Source organism: Rhipicephalus microplus, chromosome 5 (genome assembly GCF_043290135.1).
Source record: "Rhipicephalus microplus isolate Deutch F79 chromosome 5, USDA_Rmic, whole genome shotgun sequence".
Taxonomy (NCBI): Eukaryota; Metazoa; Arthropoda; class Arachnida; order Ixodida; family Ixodidae; genus Rhipicephalus; species Rhipicephalus microplus.
Genome location: NC_134704.1, coordinates 127580041 through 127589636, shown reverse-complemented (window position 1 = coordinate 127589636; position 9596 = coordinate 127580041). Strand labels below are relative to the sequence as shown.

The window sequence follows — 9596 nt, the reverse complement described above, 5'->3', positions numbered from 1 at the left end:
CCACTCTATATATATATATATATATATATATATATATATATATATATATATATATTGTCGCGAAAGGAAACGATAGGCAGGAACTCGAAGTGGAGGACTGTTTACTCAGCCACAGCTGCCATTCACTTCTTCGCTCTTGTCTTCTGCCACCAACACAGTGTGGCATTACCCTCTCTCCAAAGAAAAAAAAAAGAACAAGAAGGATCGCATGAATACCACGGCTCCAAAAAACAATTAAAGGTAGTCAGAAATGTCTGTGTCCTTTGAAATGAAAAGGACGGGATGAAAAATAAAGAAGCAACAAAATAATGCACAATTGTCTTGAAGGCTATTGCCACATCACAAAGTCCTTGACTTGCAGTCAACGCGAATAGTACGGCTTCATCCTGGATACGTGAACCACATCCGAAGAGCGTGGTCTACGAGAACGGTGTGACGTGTCTTCTGGGACAACTTTGTAGTTCACTTCGCCGAGGCGATGGAGAACTCGGTAGGGTCCGAAGTACCGACATAACAATTTTTCTGAGCGTCCCCGTTGACGTATAGCAGTCCGAACCCAGACTAGGTCACCGGGTTCGTATATTACTGCTCTGTGGTGGGTGTTGAATCGGCGAGCATCTTGATTTCGCCGCGATAAAATGCGAAAGCGCGCCGGCGGCCGGGTGTCTTCAGCACGCTGAACAAATACATGTGCGTCCGGGGTAATCGTGTCCGGCAGAGTTGGTTGCAGCATGGTGTCAAGCATTGTGGTGACGTCGCGGCCGTAAACCAGACGAAAAGAAGCAAAGCCGGTAGTTTCCTGCAAAGCCGTATTGTAGGCAAATGTTATATACGGGAGGATTTCATCCTAATTCTTCTGATCCTTGGCGACATACATCGAAAGCATATCTGCAATCGTTTTGTAAAGGCGTTCGGTTAACCCGTTAGTCTGCAGGTGGTACGCAGTTGCTGTTCGGTGCGTCGTGCCGCTCAGCAACAGGATCTGTCGGAGCAACTGTGCCGTAAAAGCAGTACCACGATCTTTGATGACGACAGCGGGAGCACCGTGGCGGAGAACGATGTTCTTGATGAAAAAGTCAGCCACCTCGGAAGCAGTTGCTCGCTGGGCGGCTTGTGTTTCGCAGTATCTGGTCAAGTAGTCGGTGGCAACCACAATCCAGCGGTAACCAGCCGTAGATTTCGGAAATGGGCCGAGTAAATCCATCCCAACCTTTTCAAAAGGTGCGCGAGGGGGTCGCAAAGGCTGAAGCAGACCGGCTGGTTTTGTCGTTGGAGTTTTGCGGTGCTGACAGGCTGTGCATGTCTTAACGTACTGCCAGACGGTTTTCGTACGTTTCCGCCAGTAGTATTTGTCTTTGATCCGCGCCAGAGTACGCGCGAAGCTAAGATTCCCTGACGATGGATCGTCATGACAAGCACGCAAAATATCATCGCGGAGAGCAGCAGGAACGGCGAGGAGGTAAACAGTTTTTGTTGAATGAAAGTTGCGCTTGTAGAGGATGCCTTGACGTAGACAGAAAGATGACAAATCACGCACGAACTGGCGTGTGGGTTGTGGGCGACGTCCATCAAGGTATTCGATCAGTGGTTGTAATTCTAAGTCTTCGCGTTGCTGCTCAGCCACGTTTCATGATGCGAGAATAGCAAGGCAGCTGAAGTCTTCATCATTGTCTTCTTCAGTGACCTCGACGGGTGCGCGGAAAAGACAGTCAGCGTCGGTGTGTTTCTGAGCAGACTTGTAAATCATCGTTATGTCGAATTCTTGTAACCGAAGGCTCCATCTTGCGAGACGGCCCGAAGGATCTTTCAGATTCGCTAGCCAGCAGAGAGAGTGGTGGTCACTGACGATTCGGAAGGGGCGTCCGTACAAGTAGGGCCTGAATTTAGTTATGGCCCATACAACCGCCAGACATTCTTTTTCAGTCGTCGAGTAGTTCTTCTCCGCAGATGACAACGTGCGGCTAGCGTAGGCGATGACGCGTTCCACGCCATCTTGATATTGCACGAGGATAGCGCCGAGGCCAAGGTTGCTCGCGTCAGTGCAGACTTCTGTGTCTGCTTCGGTGTCGAAGTGACCTAAGATCGGTGGCGTTTGTAGGCGTTGTTGAAGATCGCGGAAAGCGCCGGATTGTTTGGGGCCCCAGACGAAGGTGATGTCATCATTGACGAGTTGTTGTAGAGGGTCGGCGATTTTCGAAAAGTTCGGCACGAAGCGGCGGTAATAAGCACAAAGTCCCAGAAAGCGGCGTACATCATGCTTTGTTTTCGGTATCGGGAACAAAGCAACTGCCATAGCCTTGTCAGGATCGGGGCAAACACCACTGCTGCTGACAATGTGGCCAAGGAATTTCAGTTGCTCATATCCAAAATAACACTTTTCTGGTTTCAGAGAGAGACCAGCAGTGCGAATAGCTAGAAGAACCGCCTCAAGCCGCTCAATGTGCTCTTCAAAAGTCGTAGAAAAAACGACTACGTCGTCTAAATACACTAAACAAGAGTACCACTTCAAGCCACATAAAACTGTGTCCATCATTCGTTGGAACGTGGCTGGAGTGGAGCACAGGCCAAAAGGGAGAACTCTAAATTCATAGAGACCGTCCGGTGAAATAAACGCTGTTTTTTCTCGGTCCCGTTCATCTACTTCAATCTGCCAATATTTGCTACGGAGATCCACGGAAGAGAAGTAACGGGCGTGTCGCAGGCGATCCAAGGAGTCATCGATACGAGGAAGAGGATATACGTCTTTTTTCGTTATCTTGTTCAGTTTGCGGTAGTCGACGCAGAATCGTAATGAACCATCTTTCTTTTTAACCAGAACAACTGGTGACGCCCAAGGACTAGTCGATGGTTGAATTACGTCTTCGTCGAGCATTTGTTTCAGTTGATGACGGATAGCATGTTGCTCCTTCTGCGACACGCGGTAAGCATGTTGGCGCACGGGTTGCACGTTGGGCTCAGTGATGATTCCGTGCTTCATTAGAGGAGTCTGCCGGACTTTTGAAGTAGCGGCAAAACAGTCACTACAGGACGAGAGGAGACGGAGGAGCCTTGCCTTCTTAGGTTCTTCTAACTGGCGATTGACGTTGAGGCGACTAGTCACGTCAGTATCGCAGCTGTTCTCAGTCGAGATCGTCGTAATCAAAGGAAAGGCGTCCAAATCATCTAATGCCTCCAAGTAAGCTATGGCTGTGCGTTTCGCAAAATGCCTGTGTTCGCCACCGAAGTTCGTAACTAAAACCGTAGTCTGGCCATTTCGCAGTTGAACGAGACTTCGAGCAATGGCTACTTCCAGATCAAGCAATAACGTCAGGTTACTTTCGGCGATGCCCGTAATTGACTGCTCCCGTGGACACTCAACAAGCACCAAGATACTACTGCGTGGTGGCAACGTGACGCAATCACCGACTACGCGTAAGGGCACGCCACGATGTTCGTTCTCGATGTCGGAATCTGGAGAAACACAGCTACCAAAACTGACGAACAAATCACGCAGATTGATTATCGCTCCATACTCATGCAGAAAATCCATGCCTAAAGTGACCGGCCGAGAACAATTGGGCAGTACAAGGAATGATGCTACAAAAGCCGACGCACAAATCTCAAGCCTGGCGGTGCACCTTCCTATAGGGGATACGAGGTGTCCTCCAGTGGTGATTAGTTGAGGGCCGTCCCACGTTGTCAGCACCTTGTGTAGACGGGTGGCCAATGAAGCACTCATCACCGAGTAATCAGCTCCCGTGTCGACAAGCGCAGTCACCGGATAACAGTCGACGGAAACGGTAATGCCAGCGGACGTTCTGTTGGCGGTTTCACAAACGGGCTTTAACGGCACGTCGTAAGGCAGCGGCGGAGGGTATTTGTCGGTTCGCGTGACAGCGGCCTCACCTCCGGAGGTCGCCATTTTCAGTTTCCCTGGCGTGGGCTTGCGCCACTGACACCAGGGGACTCAAAGGCGGGTCGGGCGCGGTGCGTTGATGTGAACGGACGGGGTGATGGTGACCGTGACTGTCGTCGCGGCGGGACAGGAGCGTGATGACTATCTTCAAAGTAATCCGCAATTTTTTGTGGGCGCTCACCATAGATAGCGTGGACAACGCGCATCTGGGTGGAATCCGCGTAGGCCTATTCGTCGGTAGTAACAGTCGCGGTACATGGGTCCAACTTCGCCACAATGGTAGCACAAAGGACGATTGTCGGGTGCACGCCAGACGGTGGACTTCCGCGGGCCAGGACGAAAATCTGCCTGAGAAGGCAGGCGATGGGCTGGACTTGGAAAGCATCTGGGGGTCCCAGTAAGTTGATGAGCAAAATGTGCCGCCGACGGCGTAGAGGTGCGTAGGGCATCCACGTAGGAGAGCGTGGGAGGTTCGACTTGCGATGGTGGTGAGGAGTGAACGAACTGCCTGATTTCGTTACGAACGACGTCCGTAAGAGCAGCGCTACTGGGAGGGGGCGCAGCATGAAATTTCCGAAGTTCTTCGCGTACAATTTGCCGTATGAATTCTCTGAGAACCTCCCTGTTATCACCTCCTGGTGCAAGCGAGCACGCAGCGGACATAGCCGTCTGACACTCATACTGCGACACCCGCTGCCGAAGCATGCGCTCCATAATTGTGGCCTCACGTATGAACTCGGACACAGTCGTAGGAGGGTTGCGCACAAGGCCCGCGAAAAGTTGCTCCTTCACGCCTCGCATTGGCAGGCGCACTTTCTTGTCTTCTGGCATGTGGGGGTCAGTCCGTCGAAACAATCGCGACATTTCTTCGACAAACATGGCGACGCTCTCATTCGGCATTTGAAATCGCGAAGAAAGCGCCTGCTCCGCTCTTTCTTTCCGTTCGGGGTTACTGAACGCCTCGCGAAGCTGCCGATGGAATTCCTGCCAACTTGTGAATTAAGTTTCGTGGTTCTCAAACCACACTCTTGCCGCGTGTAAAAGGGAGATATACACGTTCTTCAACTTACGGCAATTGTCCCAGTTATTGATGGCAGCGACCCGGTCAAAATGGTCAAGCCAGTCTTCGACATCCTCATTGGCCTCACCATGGAATGGATTGGGTGTGCGAGGCGTGTTGATGACACAGGGTACGCTAGCGAGTGGTTCATGCTCGGTTTGGGTTGCGGATGTGGCAAACATTGTCCTCGTGGAACTTGCCAAGGGGCCGTACTGTGGTGGTTGCTTCGATAGATGGTTGCTTCGATGTGGTGGTTGCTTCGAAGGGGCCGTACTGTGGGCCGTACTGTGGGCCGTAATGCGGCGGCTGCTTCGATAGATGTCGGCAAACCCTGGTGCACTGGCGGTGGTTGCTTCTGGTTCAGGACCAGCAGGCATAAGACGTTGCAGTACAGTACCCAGCACGTCCACCAGTCTGTCGCGAGAGGAAACCATAGGCAGGAACTCGAAGTGGAGGACTGTTTACTCAGCCACAGCTGCCATTCACTTCTTCGTTCTCGTCTTCTGCCACCAACACAGCGTGGCAATATATATATATATATATATATATATATATATATATATATATATGGGAAAGAAGTAAATACCTAAGGGCTCGTTTTTCCGTGTTTTAACATAATACCAATGAGATCTAACAGACAGTAATGCCAAGGAATGTACAAGGGAAGTTATTAGAACCAATGGAATGTAAATAAGAAGAAAGAAAAGTGGATGAAAAAATAATAGCCAGCCGTGAGCAGGAACCGAACCTACGACCTTCAAATAACGCGTTCGATGCTCTAACCACTGAGCTACCACAGCGGCCTACCATGTCGATCATTAGTTAGCGGTCAGTCTGCGCCTTCATCTGTTTTAATTGGTTCTGACGCATGCACCACGCAAGCATAGCCTTTGAAATTCGTTTCTGATATTTACGCGGGGCGATTTCTAGTGCACTAGTGGTGTCAGAAATAAGGCCCACAATTTGCTGTCTACTAATCGTATATATGATTTAATAAGTCATGCTTTTGTTGTGTGGTAGTGGAGAGGCTTGTCATGATTTCAAAAGCCACCAGTACGTCAGACACGTGTAAATATAGTATGTCTATGCGTGTATGGGGCCAGATTTTAGCATTGTTGTGCAGAGAATTTCGCTGGGAATTTCGTTAACGTTTGCAGGGAAAAATCTCCGAAATAGGGAATTTCCATGTCTCTGTATGGGAATTCTTCCGCGTAGTACGAAACATCACTGTTCGAGTGTTCTAGCACCCACACGTTTCATTTCATCTTCTGTACACCATACTTACCAATTTAATGCCCTAAGTATTCTGCCCATCAGATCTTGTCTGAATAATTTTCCTTCATTTTATCATGAAACGGAGAATTATTGAATGAGATTCATGGGCTCTTCGCAGACTCTGCGCAGAGCAATTTGAAAAAAAAAAATCGTAAACATATATGTTGTTAAATTGTATCTTTCAAGGTGCTGAATATGTGTATTTACACCTGTTATAACTCAAAAACAGACAGCCGTATTTGTAAATAAATAACATTGAGATGTTTCCGCTGCGTAAACTGCTTCGCCCTTTCAGAGAAACCGGTTTTTTGTTCCGAAATTAACAGCACAAACTGCTCACGCCACCAAATCTCCTATATAAGCCCTCCCCCCTCCCACCAACCCTACCAGCCGCGCCGCCACCGATCCGACGAATTCCGCGCCACAGAAGCCCGTGCCATAGAAGCCCACGCCGATAACGCGCCGTCCACACCAGCCGTGATGCACTGGTTTGTGGCCCCCTGGAAAAGATCCTGCCGACGCCCGTGGGCTAGTAAGCTTTTTTTTTTCATCGCCTTTTTTTCATCGCCCTAAAAAATTGAACATTTCATTGTCATAGCATGCTTCAGAGAAATAATGATAATAAATCCTCTTCATTATCATCCCAACTAGTTTTTTTTTCAATTGAACATAAGTAGCCAGGAATGAGGAAATGCTGACAACGACATTATTGATTTAAACAGGAAATACTCAAGGGGTAAAAGGGCCGTAAAATTATATTCATGAAATGCCCCCGGCACAAACTTGTTGAATGACCCGCGCAGTAAATATCCTAACAATACACCACGGCGCGATATCACTCTAAAAGCTGGCACCACAGGTTGGCCGACGAGAATGCGAATCTGTATTTGCTTTTCTCTCTACTTCTAATATAGAGCGACTGCAGGTGGATGCAATTTTGACGCGACAGCGTTAAGAACCTTGTTTCGCAGAAATTAAGGCGTTGGTGCAGCACGGCCGTCGGCGTCGTTGGTTGTGAGCGAAAAATCGCCATCATTGGTGCGTGACTGAAAAACACAGAGCGACGGCAGGGGCACGCAATTAACCGGTTGCCATCGTTTAAGCGTGAAGAACACGTACCGGTCCACGCAGGGAGACATTGGTATGCGCTTCATTATGAGACAGCTGCTACATAACAGGCTGCTTGTACTCAGCAGAGTGGCGCAGTGGAAGCGTGCTGGGCCCATAACCCAGAGGTCCGTGGATCGAAACCACGCTCTTAGCTTTTTTATTTGTATTTTTATGAAATTGCTCCCACCGCGAATCTCTTACATATATGTTGTAAGGCATTATTCATGAACGCATCGACAGTACGCCTCCCGCTCTCTCCGCCTATGTTTTCCCGTGGTAAAATGTGAAGCTCCAACGAAGAATGGTAAAACGCCTCGATAACTCTGTAGAATAGCACAAGTTTAGTAATTAAGCTATGCTAATGTACCAAAACAACACTTGATATATGTCTTTTTTAGACAACACATTATATTTATAAATATTATTTAACATTACGGCAGTCAGTCATAATCCCACATTTTCCTTTCAACTTACAGCGACTTCAAAGATGACCTTTTTGTCGAGCCACATGACCGTACGCTTCCCATCGTCACAAACATATGCAGGACACCGCACTCCAAGAGAACTGCATAAAGTGCAACACTTCGCTGTATAACGCTGCCAGCATAATAGATGTAATTAGTTACGTTGCTAATCAGCACTGAGTCCGCCATACAGCTCAATGAAAAGATTTTTACCCGAAGAAAACACTTTTGCGCAGCCGACAGGATTCGAACCTGTGCGAGAAGACCCCAATGGATTTCTAGTCCATCCCCTTAACCACTCGGCCACGGCTGCACGCTTTATTTTATTGCTTGCATGGACAATATACAGAGCAATCATTGCACACTCACACTCAATAAAAAGTAACAACATTGCCATCAGTTCCATGTTGACTTATTTTGTCCACTTTAAAATATTTAAGGGTTGCTAGAGGAATACACCATGACAACCATTCTGGCACAAACTCCTATATTTTGCTTCACTCAATGAATGCCGACATGCTTTGCCTGAAATGAAATACTGCTAGCATTGCATCCCGGCCGAAGTGATGTCCAGCCATTCGTGCTCGCAATATACGGTGGAGAACGGTCAACATGATTACATAAAATGGAACAATGAACCCCATCATCAATCCTTACTGCGAGATACCTTATCCCATGTGGCTCCACTGCAAAATCCTTTTTTGTCCTCTGCAAAATGTCCCAAAAATGACCCCTTCCCAACAATGCAAAAAACATGGACGTTATGTTGGTCTAGTTGGTACATATTAGGCTGAAATACGTGGCGCGAGGTTGACAAAGAGAAAAAAACAGACGAAAGCGAAAGAGCGCCTTTGTCAACCTTGCGCCACGTATTTCAGCAAAAAACATGGTCTATTGTTTCTGGTTTCTTACATATCAAGCAGTGTAGCACCCCGATGGTGTTAAAAAGCCCCGTTTTTCTGTAAATGTCTTTACCGATAGCGCTGATGTGTGTAACTTAAAGGAAATGTTTTCACCCCTGCAAGTACCTGCATGTTTTTCACCCGCTTCAGATCATTTTGTCCGGTCTTGCTTGGTATATCACCCCGTACAATTGTAGTGGCAAAATCACACCTTACATATTCTCTGTGCAATTTTTTTTTCTTCTAACGCTTGCTAGATAGTCCAACGAAAAATGAACAGATAGAAAACGCACACTACCTAGAGCTTTTTGAGATAGCATGCAATGTCGCCGGCATGCTATTATCAGTGGTGACGACGAGGTCAAGAAGGCGTTGCTTAACCTGAGTTGGCGCAGTACCATACGCCGAAAGGGAATCACGGACAGCAGGAAAGAACAAGAATATGCTTACTACTGTCTTACAAACAGGCGTGCTAAACCGAGACCCCCGTCCTTCACGCGCCTGAACAAATTCGTCCGGCTGCACCTTTCCCTTTCCAAGCCTCATATAAAGACCGCGAACACTCTGTGCAGTCTTTGTACATTTAGCCTTGAACATTGTAGCACCTGCATTAGGTAGCACATTTTAGCGATGAAAAACATGTGGCGAAACAGTAGTCCTAGCAAAAACAGACAGGTTCATACATTTCCACCTGTCCTGCTTTTTCTTTTGTCTCTTTGTTTGACGCGACCAATACTCCTCGCTGCCGTTTTAACATTCAAGGGGAACACCGAGGTATCCTGTCGGTGTTTCCATTCAGTGCACATTCGCAAAAAAAGAGCGGCTTTCAAGGCCACCTTCCGTGTCAAAGCCCAAGAGATTTCGTCCAGTTTACGCAGCTTCCTGTAACG

General features: G+C 47.9%; 1 non-coding gene across 1 annotated transcript; it reads right to left on the bottom strand.

The window, feature by feature from the left end:
* Nucleotides 1-8035: 8035 nt before the first annotated feature.
* On the bottom strand, nt 8036-8117 carry TRNAS-AGA (transfer RNA serine (anticodon AGA)). The gene has a single exon. It is a non-coding gene; the product is annotated as a tRNA-Ser (tRNA).
* Between the last annotated feature and the right edge of the window lie 1479 nt (nt 8118-9596).